Source organism: Erinaceus europaeus, chromosome 17 (genome assembly GCF_950295315.1).
Source record: "Erinaceus europaeus chromosome 17, mEriEur2.1, whole genome shotgun sequence".
Lineage (NCBI taxonomy): Eukaryota > Metazoa > Chordata > Mammalia > Eulipotyphla > Erinaceidae > Erinaceus > Erinaceus europaeus.
In genome coordinates this window covers 53,603,322-53,620,803 of record NC_080178.1, presented here as the reverse complement: position 1 = coordinate 53,620,803, position 17,482 = coordinate 53,603,322, and the positions used below count along the sequence as shown (strand labels likewise).

Genomic DNA, 17,482 nt, shown 5'->3' with positions numbered 1-17,482 from the left:
TGTTCATGATGTTTGGGACCTTGAGCCTGATAACCTGTATGATCTAATGGCCATGCCACCATATGACCTCCATACATTTGCAATTTAAACATTTACTGTATCTGCCCCAGGTCTTTGTTAGCTTATTCTGTGGAGAGAGGCTGAAACTGTGACTCACAAAAGTGCTCTGTCCTATTCCATCTTCCACTTGCTGGTTGTATTATTTATAAAGCTCTTTACATGTTTAATTTCATTTTCTTTTTTTTTTTCACCAGTGTTCTTGCTAGGGCTGAATGCATATATGTGATAGAAATCAAGATATGGAGAGAGACTACGAGTGAGACAGACAGAAAGAGGGGTGACACCATGGCACTGATCCATTGCTTATGAAACTTCCCTCTTTTTTCTTTATTTTTTGATTCTTTTTTAAAAATACTATTTATAAAATGAAACACTTACAAAATCATAGAAAAAGAGAGGTACAATTCCCAATGCCAGATCTTCATACCCCATCCCGTCTGTTCATAGTTTTCCTATTCTTTAACTCTGTGGGAGTGAGTATGGCACAAGGTCATTGTGGGGTATAACTGCTTCCCTGCTGAATATGGGCATTGACAGGTTGATCCATACTTCCAGCCTGTCTCTTTCTTTCCTTAATGGGTCAGATTTCTGTAGAAATGGGGCTCCAGTACAAATTGGTGGGGTTGTCTTCCCAGGGAAGTCCTGTTGGCATCATGTTAGCATCTGGAATATTGTGACTGAAAGAAGAGGTAACATAGAAAGCCATACAAATTTCCATCTTGTAGGTGCTCCCATGTGGTTTCCAGAGTCTCAAACGTACATCCTTGTACACAGTCACAGATATATTCAGTAATGTAATACTCATTTCCCTTAATGTGGCCATGGTCTCCAAGGTATAGACCAGGGAGCAGTGGGTTAGCAAAGCCCCTGAACTCTCTCCCAGGTCACAGGAAAGCCTGAGCCATAAGGCAGTGGAGCCCCAGTGGCACGCTGGCAGCAGATGGTCCTGTGTGAGGGAGCCAGTCCCAGCCACTCAGTTCCAGGGAGAAAACTACCTTGGATGTCATCACTGTACATGCAGTACTTGTTTCAGTACTTGTTTATCAGAAGGAAGGCACTGGCATTGACAAAGTCCTCAATCTGGACAAGTGAGTGGTTTCCATATCAGAGTAGAGAAGTCAGTGATAGTATAAACTATACTGTACTATACTATACTGTACTGTACTGTACCATACCGTACCATACTGTACTGTACTGTACTATACTATACTATGCTGTACTACACTATACTCTACTCTACTCTCAGAATGGGTTGAGACATCCTGAATGCTAGAACTTTCTGCAGGAAGGATACATTTCCCCTCCACTCATAACATCCTGCGCTTGCCTCCAGTCAAAACAGCTCAGGTCTGGATGTTTTCCCTTAGGACTTCATCTGGGTTCCTTCCCCCATGGCCTCAGTAACCACCCATCCCCATACCCTCCACACACTCACCACTGGTGGCACTGATTGTCTCTGAGTTCTGAGGTGAGGCAGGAGTCTCCATCCCCCCCACTCTGTGCATCCTCCTCCTCATCCCAGTTTGTTCATAGAGCCCATCCATGCCCCACCCCATCCCAGGGGCTTGTGAAGATCACTTGTGGGTGACTGCCTGCATGAACTCGTCCAGAAGCTGGTTGTAATCCTCTCCATGCATGCTCTCCTGCCACATGCCGATGTACAGGGGACCCCATCAGCTCATGGGGCAGACATACAGGGAGATTACTCAGGACCCCATCCAAGTGAGAAGTCCATATGTGGAGGTGGGAGGTGATTATGCTGGAGGGTCCTTGGGGCTAAGCTTCCATTCTAGGGGGCTCCTCTGAACCTCCAGACAAGCTCAGTTATTTATTTCTTTGTTTATATTTTGGTCTTGGGACTCAGTGTAGCCTCTGGTATATGGGCCAAAATTCTTTTTGGGGGACAGAACAAAGGAGTTCTGGCTTCTTTAACTGCTTCTCTGTAGGTCATGTATGTTGCCTGGCCTGGCATCTCTCTCTCTCTCTCACTCTCTCTGTCTCTCTCTCTCTCATTTCTCTGTCTCTCTTCTCCTGTATGGCCTGTACAGAGGAGGTGCCCTGAGCTAGAAGCATCCCCGCTGTCCTCAGGGTTTTATGCCCAGGGTTGGGGGGATTCTGCTTGTTGTTACCCACATGTAGCATCACAAGCAGGCACTGGTGTGGGGAGATGATCGCACACAGTCTGTATAGCACCAGCTTGCCCACAGGAATGCCCATGCCTTAGAAGCGCAGGCCAAATGGTTGCTTACTTTAAGGTTATTTCACTCAAAGTTCACACATACACTTTACCTTTTGATCACAAAGGAAGAATACATCCTGTCACACACTGAAAAGCCCCCAAAACCTTATTTCCTGGTTTACTTTGATGTCTTTAATTTACATCAAGCCTTGTTCTTCCTTCTCTATCTCACCTTACTGGTTCAACCCCTATTCTTCTTTCAGATGCCTTTGGATAACTAAATTCCTGCATCAGAAGACTGCCTGTTTTGACCTTTATGTGTCACATCAACTCTTGTCATACCAACCCCTTACCATAGGGGGCAAGATGACCTTTAAGAAACCTGTGAGTTCTGACATATGTGAAAAATGTTCTTTGTTTCACTTTATATAGTAACCAAAAACAACCCCCCAGTAAATGGGTATTTGTACCAGAATTCTTCTTGAGTCACCTTTATCATGCAGTCCCTAGAGCTGGTGTTAGGGCCTCAGTAAGCTTACCTTCTGGCTGGAGCTACCTCACATGAGCCTCAGCAGGTATGCTTCTGACCCAGTGGCCCACCCAACTTGCTTGCAAGTATAAATGAGACAGTAAGAGAAAAAGACCCTACTGGCTTGTTTTTTCCAAAGTGGACCTAGTTTACTTTTGTCCCCTCAGTTATCCATGTTTGTGTTTTGTGCTTTAGTTTTTTGTTTGTTTGTTTTCTGTTTTTTTTTCTTTTGGTGGGGTGGTGTGAGACAGGTGTAGGGAGATGCTTTTAAGACCCAGTGAGGCAGCAGCCTAGGAGCCAAGGTCAAACTGCTTTCCTCCACACCCAGAGTCCCATTGCACACTGTCATTAAAGGGACAGTTGTCCATGCATTCTGAGGACAATCTTGAAGTAATGGGTAAGTGGAAGGAGGGCTCTTCCCACTTTAATTTATTCAGATGCACGGCCGAATGTAGCTCACACACTCTTGGTGTCAAGAACTAGAGTTTGAGAACACAGTGAAGTACTCAGTGAGGACATGAGGTGGTGAGAAAACACGTGGCCCAGTCACAGAAAGCCAAAACACAAACATGGATGACTAAGGGGACTAAAGTAAACCAGTCAAGAGAGACACTTGCAGTACTACTTTACTACTTGTGAAGTTTGGGACCACCGTGAGCTTGAGCCTGGATCCTGGCACCTGGTAATGTGTGTGCTCAGTGGGTGCACTACTGTCTGGCCCCAGGGAAAGTGCTCTCAAGTCTAGATGAAGTAGACAATGACCTTCATTCCCCATTGACCTTTCACCAGGTGGGAGAGGTCAATAGGCTCCAGGTTGCATTTTGCACTCAGTGCTCTCAGTTTGCCCAGGATCTCTGAAAAAATGCTCTGTGACTCAGAAGGTGTTGTTGTAAAGTGTGGCACTATCAAACATGAGGCCCAAGTTCCATCCGTGATATGGCAGGTCCCAGAGTGATGCTTTGGATCTCTCTCTGAACTCCATAAACAAACAAACAAATGAGCATTAAAAAGAAAAAGGTTAGCATTTACAGAAACCTCTGAGGACATTCTATTAAGAGAATGTAAGGGAAACCTGTAGGCCAGCCCCCCTGCTCCATTGCTGATAGTACGGTCTATTTACATAATCATTGTTTTGCCTGAGACCTGCCCTGCCTGCATAGTATTGATTACTCCCACTGGTTTCAACCTTCTCAACAGCTGCTCTGGAAGCTTTCAACCTTGGTGCACTTTTTTCCACCCCCTCTCCTAGCCATTTCCTTTTCCCACTTGCCACTTCCATTTAAAGTTAAATATAAAGGAGTTGTCTCTGATCACTAAAGGCACGGCATTATGTTCCCACTCTGACACGAGTTCCCGGTCTCTCTTTCTTTCCTGATAAGCTAGCCCGGCAGAATCCCATCCAGTGCAGTGGACTCACAGAGGGAAGGTATCTAACAATGGAGCTTGATTGACCAGTTGGTTGGTGCTCAGTCTTTGATGACCAGGCAGCCTGTACTTTTATTGAAGCCATTCTACAATGAGGCTTCACCCACGCCTTAGTACAGAACCTTTGAGAACACCTATGTCCTATGCCGCTTCCAAGATGCTTCTCCTGACACTCCAGTTCCTGTGCCCCCACTCACAGGAGCATGTAGGGTGTTCCCTGCTTCCCCAAATACAAGCTTCCCCTTAAATATGCCAAAAAATTCCCATTCACATACATCTGAGACTTTATTTTGTGTCATATATCTATATCTATATCTATCTATATATCTATATCTCTCTCTCTCCATATATATATATATATAAACTTATTGGCAGGGGAGGTAGCTCCACTGGCAGAGTGCAGGACTTGCATGCTACTTGGGCCAGAGCAGTACTCACATGATTTCTCTCTTGCATACAAAATTGTACTTTAATAAAAGCTAGTCCATCCCTTGATTGAAACCCACATGAGTCAAGACCCAGGGTAAGTGGTCCCACTCTATCCTGTCACTTGCACCCAGCCCTGTTCTGAGAAGCATATCAGTTAGGGGGGATAAGACAGAATTCCACTGACAGACACTCTAGGGTCACTTTAGTTCCCCTTCTTTAGCTGTGGTCCAGTGTCAGTGGCTGCCAGTTCTTAGCAACATCGCCGCGCCAGATATTCGTCGGGATGCGGCATCATCTAAGTTCATTTCCCACGTCTACGCTCGACCGAACCTGCCAATATACGCAGATATCTTCGCCCACCCTGTCCAACGCTTGACGTCTCATCACCTAATCTGGTCCCTTACGCCTACACTGAACTTCTCTGTTCCAGACTCTTGGAAACAGAGTTGGCAGTCAGCTGAGGTAAAGAACAAACACCTCATCACAGACCCCTGCAAGCGTCAACCCGGCTTTGACCTAGCACGTTATGATGGGGCCCTCCTCAATCACTATCAAACAGGCCATGGCCGCTGCACTGCTATGTCCCATCGCTGGGGAGCCAGAGACGACCCGAACTGCCCCTGTGGCTACAGACAGACTATGATCCACATAGTCAATGACTGCCACCTCTCCAGATTCAAAGGAGGTCTCAAAACTTTACATCAGGCTCAACCTGAGGCTGTTGACTGGCTACGGAAGAAGGGCAAATGCTAGAAGAAGTGTCAGTGGCTGAGCCACAGCATCAAGCATCAGCCAGTTTTTGGTGGGCAGAACATGAAAGAAACTCAGGGCAGTGGGTATTTTTTTTCATTAAAGCAAAAAAAAAAAAATATTTCCAACAAGGTTATCACTGGAACTCCATGCCAGCACAGTGAAGTCAACTGTTGCTGGCAGTATTTTTTCCTTTTCTTGAAATATAATAGGACAGGTGTTACTCTCCTCTCCTCTCCCCAGTCCACTAAGAACATCTAAGGAAACAACTTGGGTCCAAAACAAAACAGGACTAGAGTGACATTGGGAACCCACCAAACAACCAGTGAGTACAAACACATTTGGCTTGTGGACAGAGAGTAGCCTAAAGAGAGATTCCTGGAGCTGAAGCCTACATTTACTCCCAACTTGCTGGTAGCAGTCTGGCACTTTACCAGTTGAGGCACCACCTTCAGTCTGTTTTACTAACAAAAAGACTGATGAAGGGAAGAGAGGACTGAGGTAAGGTTCACCAAATGCAACTGTTATTCTCCATAGCTACTGACCCTCAGAGACTGGAGCAGCAACTGGGAGGCCCCATGCTGATGTTGGGGTGCAGAGAACTTACTTCTCCTGTGAGCTACCAGGTTTCAGATGCTAGCATGATGTTTACCAGACTTCCCTGGACAGACAACCCTACAAATGTGTCCTGGAGCTCCACTTCCCAGAGCCCTTCTCTACTAGGGAAAGGGAGAGATAGCCTGAGAGTATGGGTCAGCCTGTCAATTCCCAGGTTCAGCAGGGAAGCACTTACAGAAGCCAGACCTTCAACCTTCTGCATCCCACAGTGACCTTGGGTCCATACTCCCACAGGGTTAAAGAATAGGAAAGCTATCAAGGGAGGGGAGAGGATAGAGTTCTGGTGGTGATAATTGTGTGAAGTTGTACCCCTCTTATCCTATGGTTTTGTCAATGTTTCCTTTTTTATAAATAAAAAAAGTTAAAAAATGAAAAGCAGGAGAATATCTATACCCTGGTGGGCTATAGGTGGAGCTGTATAGTGAGTATATTTCCACATTGTTTTCCTGATAAATTGGGGAGAGATGGTGAATAATTGCCACAGAACTGACAGAGTATAAACAGGAAGAGTTTGGAAACTCTCTGAGCCAAGTACTTTCAGTTTGGCTCTGATGCTAGAAGAACTGGTGAATTGAGCCCTTTGGGGCTGGGAGTCTCATAATCACTGTGTTACCTCTCCCCCACCCTGAATTATCTATTGGTCTGGAGAGAGTGATTAAGCTAAGAAGCTTACCTATAGTTAAAAAGCCCTCAGACTCTCATTGCCCACAGGAAGAAGAAGAACAAAAGAAGCTTTAAAAGCCACTGTGCTCCAACTCAGGGAGTGAAATAATATTGAAACAACCGTTAATTTCCAAAGTACATTACTTAGACACAAGTCAATCCAGGCATGAATTTATAGAAATTTGAAAAGTATTGAGTTAGAGACCTCAAAACATACTATATAGCATGTGTAAACCAAGAAGAAATATTGTAGAAATGAACCAGGAAAAAAGACCAGCTAAAAGCCCACCAAAGGTTGAAGCACAGAACAATGAGGTCAATATCCAAATGATAGTTAATGATTTATCCAAATGAGACTTAAGGAATTAATCACAGGAATGAGGAAAGAGTTTGAAAGTATAGTCATCAAAAATAAGGAAACAACAAATGAGACTCTGGAAGAAAGTACTAATTATCTGTAGGTAATTTGAGAGCTAAAAGCTGAAATAGCTGAGCTAAGAACTCCACTAGCTGAATAAGCTAAAACAGTATCAGAATGGAGTAACAAAATAGTGGAACTACAGAAAACAGCAGAGGGGGGAGAGAATAGAAAAAATGAGGCTGAATACAGAATTAGCAAGATTGAGGACAAATAAGACAAAACTACTAAATTAGAGATGTGAAAAAGAGATTTAGAGATACTGAAAATAACAGAGACCTACAGGATTACTTAAAAAGAAACAATATATGCTATATTGGCTTACCAGAGGAAGAAAGAGAGGGAGGGGAAGAAAGCATTCTTCTGGACATAATAGCTGAGAACTTCTCTAGTCTAGGCAACATCAAAGACAGAAAGGTTCAAGTAGCCCAGAGGGTGACAAACAGAATTAACCCAGGTTTATAGTGACCAAAACACACCATATCTAGAATGGAAAAGAATGAGTATAAAGAATGGATCTTTAAGGCTGCAAGAGAAAATCAAAGAGTCACCTACAGAGGAAAACACATAAGATTAGCAACATACTTCTCCACACAAACACTACAGGCCAGAAGAGAATGGCAAGACATCTATCAAGTGCTCAATGAGAAAGGCTTTTAACCAAGACTACTTTATCCTGTTAGACTGTCAATCAGATAATACAGAGCCATGAAAACTTTCTCAGGTAAGCAATAGTTGAAAGAATCAAGGATCATCAAGTCAGACCTGAAAGGACTTCTGAAAGGTCTCCCATATACAGTCAGACCAACAATAATACGCCATATATCAGAACACTCTAAACATCTACAATAATGCTGTTAAAATATCGTCAATATTTGATATCAGTAAATAACAATGGCCTGAATTCACCTATTGAAAGACACAGAGTATGAAGATAGATCAGAAAACACAATTCAACAATATGCTGTCCACAGGAAACCCACCTAACTCATCAAGACAATCACAAACTCAAAGGGTAAAGATGGAAAATTATCATAGAATCCAATGGCCCACCAAAAAATGGCATGGACAGCTATTCTAATAACTAACATGATAGACTTTAATATAAATAAAATTAGATAAGATAGAGATACATATTACTTAATGCTCAGAGGATTGGTCAATCAAGAGGACTTAACAATTATTAGCATCTATGCACCCAGTAAGAAGCCATTTAAATATATCAAACATCTACTGAAAGAGCTAAAGAAATATTTTAACAGAAACACAGTCTTAGTAGGGGACTTCAACACCCCAGTCTCTCAACTTGACAGATCACCCAGGCAGAGACATCAATAAAGACATAAGGGATTTAAATGTGGAGAGAGATAAAGTAGAAATATTGGACATTTTCAGAGTCATTCACCCCAAGAAACTGGAGCACACATTTTACTCAAGTCCACATGGGTCATTCTCAAGGATAGACCATATATTAGATTACAAAGACAGCATCAAGAAATTCAAGACCATTGAAATCATCCCAAACATCTTCTCAGACCACAGTAGAATTAAACTAACACTTAACAATCAACAAAAGATTAATAATAGTACCAAAATGTAGGAGCTCAACAGTATTCCTTAACAACTACTGGGTCAAAGAGGAAGTAAAGGAAGAAATCAAAATGTTTTGAGAGATCAATGAAAATGAAAAATGAGCTATCAAAATATTTGAGACATAGCTATCGCAGTACTGAGAGGGAAGTTCATAGCCATACAAGCACAGATAAGGTCAAAAGAGAAAGCAAAGATAAACAGCCTGATTGCACACCTTAAAGACCTAGAAGAAGAATAACAAAGGAACTCTAAAGCAACCAGAAGGACAGAAATCACTAAAGTTGGGGCAGAAATGAATAACATTGAAAATAAATAACCATACAAAAGATCAATGAAAATAAATGTTGGCTCTTGAAAAGAGTGAACAAAATCAACATGACTTTAACCAGACTCACAAAGCAAAAAAAAGGAGAAGACACAAAAATCAGATCATAACTGAAAGAGGAGATATCACAACAGACCCCACAGAAATTCAGCATATTATGCGAGGCTTCTATGAACAAGTATATGCCACCAAGCTAGAGAACCTGGAAGAAATGGATGATTTCTTAGTTATCTACAAACTTCCAAAATTAAATAAAGGGAACTAGGTAATATGAACAATCCCATGAAAGCTAATGAAGTTGAAACAGGTATCAAAAACATTCCTAAGAATAAAAGTCCCGGACCAGATGGTTTTTTTCAAATGAATTGTAAAAACCTTCAAAAGAAATAATACCTCTACTCTAAAAAGTCTTCCAGAAGACTGAAGACACAGGAATACTCCCTGTCAGCTTCTATGAAACTTACACCCAAAAGCAGACAGGGACACAACCAAAAAAGTAATGTACAGACCATTATTTCTGATTAACATAGATGTTAAAATATTGAACAGAATTCCAGCCAGCCGGATATAGCAATATATTTAAAAGATTGTTCATTATGACCACGTGGGGTTTATCACAGGGATGCAATGTTAGGTAAATATATGTAAATCAATCAAAATGATCCACCAAATCAATAAAACCAAGACCAAAAACCACATGGTCATATCAATAGATGCCGAGAAAGCCTTTGATAAAATCCAACATCCCTTAATGATCAAAATACTACACAAAATTGGAATAACCTCCCTCCTGTGATAATGGCATACAACAAAAAAGGACAGCATCAACAAAAGCTTGAGAGGCTGTGGGGATAGAGGAACCCTTTTGAACTTCTGGTAGGAATGTAAATTAGTCCAGCTTCTGTGAAGAGCAGTCTGGAAAACTCTTACAAAGCTAGACATGGACCTTCCTTATGACCCAGTAATTCCTTTCCTGGGGATATACCTCAAAGACTCCATAACCCCCAACCAAAAAGATATGTGTACTCCTATTTTCATAGCAGCACAATTCGTAATAGCTAAAATCTGGAAGCAAGCCAGGTGCCCAACAACAGATGAGTGACTGAGAAAGTATATATACACAATGGAATACTACGCAGCTATTAAGAACAATGAACCCACCTTCTCTGACCCATCTTGAATGGAGCTAGAAGGAATCATGTTAAGTGAACTAAGTCAAAAAATAAAGACAAGTATGGGATAATCCCACTCATAAACAAAAGTTGAGAAATAATGACAGAAAGGGAAACTCAAAGCAGGATCTGACTATATTTGTAGTAGGGCACCAAAGTAAAAACCCTGGTTGGAGGGTGAGGGTGGATGTTCAGCTTCATGGGGCAACACTGTGGGGGGTTGCAATGGGAGATAATATTTTGGTGGTGGGAATTGTGTTTATGTACACCCTATTATTTTGTAGTCATATAAATCACTAATATGAGAGGGGGAAAACTGATTGAATGTTTCAAAGATTTTAATTCACAGACTGAATTTTTAAATGCATAGGATGAATCTTTGATATGTTAACTCCCTTACAAAATTAGTCTAGGGAGAACAAAAGCAACCAAAGGCATAGCTATATGCAAAACAATGTCAAAGAACATAAAATATGGTCATGGTGTGTATGATGTAGCATATCCTAACAAAGGGATTTTTCAAAGTTAACCCAATAGCCAAATAATGTGATTATTGAAATAACTATCTCTTGTCTTCTTAAACCCTAAGACAATAGGAATCTCTCCCTTCTTCTATAGAGCCTATGTTTCTCTCAATCCTAGAACTTCTGGAGTGGGGCTTATTTGCCTGCATGCTGCTCTAGAGTCATACCAAATGATATTGCATCCACCGATTCCAAACTAATCAAAGCAACGAGTACCATCTCAGCATACTTCTCATCAGACTGTGTACAGAGACATCAGGCATGGAATGCAACCTTTCACCCTCATCACTTGGCTCAAACCTTTCTTTTTATGGTATTCTCTGATTCCATTCCAGGAGGTGCACTTCCTAACAAATATCCAAACTCTAGATATAGGCCAGGTCCCATTAGATAGAGCATATGTTCACATGTATCCTTAAATTAGGGGAAAATATATAACTGAAAGCTAAAATACACAATAGTCTGTAGTGAGTCAGTATCAAGTTCATAATGAAATAGTGTCCACTTAGACATAGATACCCTCCTCACCTACTTCCTATTACAGTTCTCTCACTCACTCCAAAGCTAACCTTATCAAAGCAAAGACTGCAAAAGCTGAATAAGAGCAAGAGACTTGCATACTTTACTGATGTCATTCCACCATCTGGGGCTCTATTCAGGGAGTCCTGAGATTCCCAAACAGACTTGATGGGCCTAGAACTCGAATAAATCTCCCTCTCCATTGTTACTGGTCATCTCTATCAGGAACAACAATATAGGCCCCTTTTGGGCTCCCATAGGCCCTTGCCCTTAACTTGGATCAACAATGGTAGAGAATGTTCCATCCTATGAAGGTTGGATGGACAACATACTCTATGCTACACCTGAGGAAGATGGGTCAATATTGGGGCAGCATGGATTGTTCCTACTTATGACCACAGTATGTGAACTCAGGTCTAGAGGGTTGTAGAGGTCATACAGGCTCCTAAGCTAATTATGGGCCCCAGATCACATCAAATCAATGGGGTTTACAGTCAACAATATTTATACCCCTGTCACATATTTGGGAGCTACTGTCTTCCCTATCTAGCTTTCTGGTCCTTTTCCCATCCATGGCATCATCTCCCCAGACAATAACTTGGATCCACCTGCATATCAGATTTCAGGCTCAGGCTAAAACAAACAAACAAACAAAAATAACTAGTATATCTAAAGGCCCTTTGAAATATAACTAACATAAGCCTACTAGCTATCTATAAAATGGAGGACCCCCCTCCCAACACTTCAACTGCACTATTCCAGCCTTCAGGTCCATGATTTGTCAACAATTTGTTTGGCTTTGTATGTCAACTCTCTTTTCAGCTACCTGGTTCCACATGCTATCAGGATGCGACCAGATTTCTGTGGACAGACAACCCTACCAATTTGCCTTGGAGATCCAATTCCCCATAACCCTTCCCCACTAAGGAAAGAGAGAGGCAGACTGGAAGTACAGATCGACCTGTCAACGCCCACGCTCAGCAACGAAGCAACTACTGAAGACAGACCTTCCACTTTCTGCATTCTACGATGACCTTGGGTCCATACTCCCAGTGGGTTAAAGAATAGGAAAGTTATCAGGGGAGGGGATGGGATACAGAGTTCTGGTGGTGGGAATTGTGTGAATCTGTACCCCTCTTATCCTATGATTTCTCAATATTTTCTTTTTAATAAGTAAAAAATTAAAAAAAGAAAAAGTCACAGACTTGGACCAGGTTGCTCTCTTTGGTCACAGCTTCATTTTGGCAGAGGTGCTCCAGGTAGCCACCATCGCTACTTCTCTCGGGAACAGAACACGTGTGACTCTGCTAGCCGGTAAAGTTTTAGACCCCTCTAGAGCCATGAGCAACTTTTACCTCAGCTGATAATGGTTTATCTTATGGGACTAACCTTTTTATAACTATACTCAGACTTTATGGAGCTAGTGTACTCTTAACCCCTGATGATAATCGTTTATTTTCCATATCTAAATATATGTCCCAGGCTTTTGTAATGCTCTAATAAACTTTATATTGTTTAAATTCATTATATTAATATATTAACAATTTATATTTGGCTAGAGGCAGAAATTGTGAGGCAAGGGCAGACACAGAAAAAGACAGAAACCTACAGCCCTGCTTCACCACTCTGAAGCTTTCCCTGCTGCAAGTGGTTCCAAAGGCTTGAACCAGGTTCCTTGTGCACTATAATGTGGGCTCTTACCTAGGTGCGCCATCACCTGTGGCCCTGCACTTCTTTTTAAAGATTTATTAATGTGAAAATAGGGAGTTACTCAGACACACGCATTGATGAAACTGAACATAGGACCTCACATCTGAGACTCTAAGACTTTTTTATTGTGCCACTGAGTACTGAAATATTGTGTAGCATAAAGAAATACAAGGGGTATTTGGATTAGTACTTGGATCCAGGCTCCAATATTTGGTCCTATATAAAGAGTTGGGAGCGTCCTTCTGGCTGATGTCCTCCTCTGCAAGAAAAAGGAAATGGCCTCCAGCAGGTGGTGAAGCGCTAGAGCCTGGGCCCTTGAACTTCCAGCATCTGCTGGACAAGGTCCCTCCCTGCCTGGCCTGGCATCCCCATGACTTGTCGATGGTTCCGGCTGCCTGCAGGCTGGCACAGGGTCACTGCCATGTTCAGCTGCTTAGTGGCTGGGAGACTGGTGAGGATGGGCTAGGGCATGAACCCAGGCTGGTTGGGGAGCAAGCAATGCCCGGCCTGGAGCCAGGTCACTGCAGGCACATCTTGGACCATTGCTTGCTGCCCTCTCCTGGAGCTGGGACTGAGGTTCCAACCCCCACCCAACCCCAGCCCCCAACCCCCCGTTGCCTGTGTAGGTAAGTAGCAAGGCTCCTTGTAAGGGCCCCAGAGAGGATGCCTGCCATTCTAGATTGTATGACACGGGCAAGGTCACCCCCTGAAATGGTCAGGAATAATCTGGAGGTGCAGCCTGGCTTGCCTTCTTCGAAGCCACCTGGAAGTGTCCCAGAATTCTGCTTTATTGCTGCTGTTCAATGTTGCAGTTGCTTTGTTGAATGGTGTTAAGGATCACAGCAGCCCGGCTTCCTCCAATGTGCTGGGCCTGGCCTCGAACCTGGGTCTTGCGCACGGCAAAGCTCTGTACTATCCGAGTTAGCTGTTTCACAGCCTCCTTGGATACTTACAAATATGTTTTTTATTTAAAGATTTCCTTCACTCAGTGATCTCTTAAAGTTAAAGACTTATTTTAGATCACTAAGGTTTACACTTTACTGGTATACATGGACTATTAGATTAACCAAGGTTATACATAGTGTACTGATCGTAATTGATTATACTTGCTATTAGAGCTTACAGATGTTCTGTAAACGTTATAGAAACTTAGGTGACATTTTCTAAGAGGAGTTAAGAATAACTTTAAAAAGTAAGTAAAGTGGGGACCCGGTGGTGGCGCACCTGGTTAAGTGCACAAAGCACCATGCTCAAGGACCAAGAATGTGCCCCCCCCAACCCCCCCCCCCCCCGTGGGGAATGTTCTGCGACTGGTGAAGCAGGTCTGTAGGTGTCTGGCTTTCTCCTCTATCTCTGTCTGGCAGCTCCTGAGATTTTTCATGAATGGGAAGCCAAGTGCCATCTTCAAACTTTCAGGTCTTCAATCAGGACAGAACGGAACATTGAAACAGTCTCCTAATTGGTGAACTGTTTTCTTAGGAAAAGACTTCCTTTGCTCCTCATATTAACACCTTCTGCCCCTGGGGAAAACCACTCAAAATGTAGTCTTTGTAAAGGGATTTTCCTGATTAATGGATGTATACTGAATAGGAGCAGACAATGAAATAGCTCACTCAGATAATGCACTGCATTGCCTTTTGCATGGCCCAGGTTTGATCCCAGCCCCCACTCCTTTGAAGGAAACTCCAGTGCTCTGGTCTCCTTCACTTTCTTTGCCTTTTTACCTCTTTGTCGAGAAAAAAGTGGGGGGAGAGAATAAATATATGTCAGGTTTTTAAATATTTTATTCATTTTATTTTTGAGAGAGATAGAGAGAGAAACACCACACCAGTGCACTGCCCAGCTCTGGCTTATGGTGGTGAGGGGGATTGAACCTGGAACTTCAGAGCTTCAGGTATGAGAGTCTCTTTGCATAACCATCTTGCTATCTACATCCACCCTGTATGTCAGTTTTTTTTTTTTTTAAGTTGAGCAACTAGACTCTCATGCAAGTAATTTTGAGTTCAAGCCTTGGCATCTCATGCCAGAGTGATGCTATGGTTCTCTCTCTGTCTTCCTCTATTCCCCCATAGCCTCTATCTTACTAATAAATGGATTATTTAGCTTTTTTTTAAAGAAAAGTACAGAAATAGAGTTGATTTCCATTGAACATCCTCCAAAAATAATAAATCTTTTAAAGTATTAATATAAAATCATGGGTATATGTTATGTATGGACATGTATTCATAGCCTCTGGTATACTTTCAGGGTCTGTTGGACCATTTACACATTTTTCCCTTTTTTTTAAAGGGAGATACCAGTATTTTAGGAATTTTTATGCAAGGAGACTCAGTAATACAGTGTCTGCTTTCTTTCTTTTTCTTTTTCTTCTTCTTCTTCTTTTTTTTTTTTTTTGCTTTATTTTAGTTTTCTTATATTTGGTAGGACAGAGAGAAATTCTGAGGGGGGAAGAAAGACACCTGCATCTCTGCCTTACTACTCCTCTGCCCCCTGCAGTTTAGGACTGAGAACTTGAACCTGGGTCCTTGTGTATGGTCATGTGCCACCACAGAGCCCCTGATGTGTATGTTTCTTAACTCTGCACTGAACGTGTTAGTTGTCATGGGTCAAGAAGCTCTGTTGATAGAATTGCAGTTGGTAGCAGGTCCTGAATTAATCTACTGTGACTTTCAGTTTGACTGAGAAGGTTATTTGTAACACTTGGATTCTGAAAAGGAATTTTATGATGATTTTCTTTTCTAGTTAATGGTAGTTAAACTCTGATAAAGCTCATTGGCTATGATACTCACACAGCTCAAAGTTTGATGAAATTGCATCTTTATTTTTACATCTGCACTCACATCTTTACTCTTTCATTTATTTATTTGTTGTATAGAGACAGAAACTGAGAGGGAAGGGAGAGATAGAGAAGAGGGGGGAGGGAACATCTTCAGCACTAGCATCTGCAGCACTGCTTCATCACTCATGATGCTTCCCTCCCTGCAGCAGCTGGGGAACAGAGGCTTGAACACAGACCCTTCTGCACTGTCATAGGCACTCTACTGGTGTGCCACCACCCAGCTCCTGAATTACATTTTCAGACTGATGTAGTAATAGTCTGGGAATGATGATTCAAAACTAGGATGGGGGGCAGGTGCTAGCACACCAGATTAAGCACACATAGTGTGAAGCACAAGGACACGCACACTAATCCCAGTTCAGTTCCTTGCAGGGGGGTTGCTTTGCAAGCCCTGAAGCAGATCTGCAAATTTCTGTCTTTCTCTCCTCTTCTCTACCTTCCGCTCCTCTGACAACAATAACAGCAGCAACAATGGACAAAAGATGGCCACCAGGCGCAGCCAGTTTGTAGTGCCAGCACTGATCCCCAGCTATAACCCTGGAGGCAAAACCAAAAGCAAACTAACAAAAAACTGGGATAGGTGGGCCTGGGAACGTACCTGCTTTGCCATATGATTCACTCAGATTCGAATTCTGCCCCACAGCACTGAGGGAAGCTTCAGCTACTGCTGCTGTGGGATCGGTCTGGCTCTCTCTTCCTGTTTTGAAATAGTAAACCTTTCATTTTATATTTTCCAGTTTAGTACCATACTGTTTTTTTGTATTGCTTATTTCTGGGATTTCACCATTCTCTGACAACTTTCTTTTTATCTTTTTCGCTGACAGAAAGAGCAGGGCAGAAACAAAGTGGAGGAGGAGGTGGAGAGGAGAAAGTGAGAGACAGACAGACCCCACAGCACTCTCTGAAGCTTCCCTTAGTGCTTGGGACAGATCTCGAATCTGAGTGCATCATATGACCAAGGAGGTACCTTCCCAGGCCCACTTTCTCTCCCTTTCTAGCTCCAACAAAAATATGCCACTTACTATTATTGTTTTCCCTTTTTTGCACATATTTTCTCTCAGGTATGATTTGGTAGCTAGAGACTTTGGGATATTTAAATCAATCATTTTCTATTTTTTTTCATTATCTTAATGTATTGGATAGAGACAACCAGAAATCAAGAGGGAGGGGAGAGTTAGAGATAGAGAGAGAAAGAGCGACACCTGCAGCCCGGCATCACTACTTGCAAAGCTTTCCCCCTACAGGTGGAGACCAGGGACTCGAACCTCAGTCCTTGAGCACTGTAACATGTGAGCTCAACCAGGTGTGCCACCATCTGGCCCCTAAATGAATCTTTTTCTATTTTGTCTTTAGATGAGTCTCTTCTTCCTAATATGGATGAGACATTTAATTAAAAACTCAGTACAAATAATTAAATAATTATTAATTAAATAATTAATAATTGGGAGTTTATAAAGAGTCTTATAGATTCTTTGATTTGGAAGTACATTCTTTGCTTTGGATTAGCACATATCAGGAGATGTTAACAGTTAACATTAGTTTTTGTTTTGATTTTGGAACTACCAGGAAGTGTAATAAGTTACTGGTAATGTGGTTTAGGCACTATATGTCTGTTGGTTATACCTTGAGTTTTTAAAAAATTTTATTTATTTTCCCTGTTGTTGCCCTTGTTGTCTTTTTATTGTTGCTGTAGTTGTTGTTGTTATTGATGTCACTGTTATTGTTGGAT

General features: G+C 42.1%; 1 pseudogene; it reads right to left on the bottom strand.

Annotated features, from left to right (window-relative positions):
* Nucleotides 1-481: 481 nt before the first annotated feature.
* The window catches only part of LOC132533795 (NADP-dependent malic enzyme, mitochondrial-like), a 321,330-nt pseudogene continuing 304,329 nt past the window's right edge, over nucleotides 482-17,482 (bottom strand).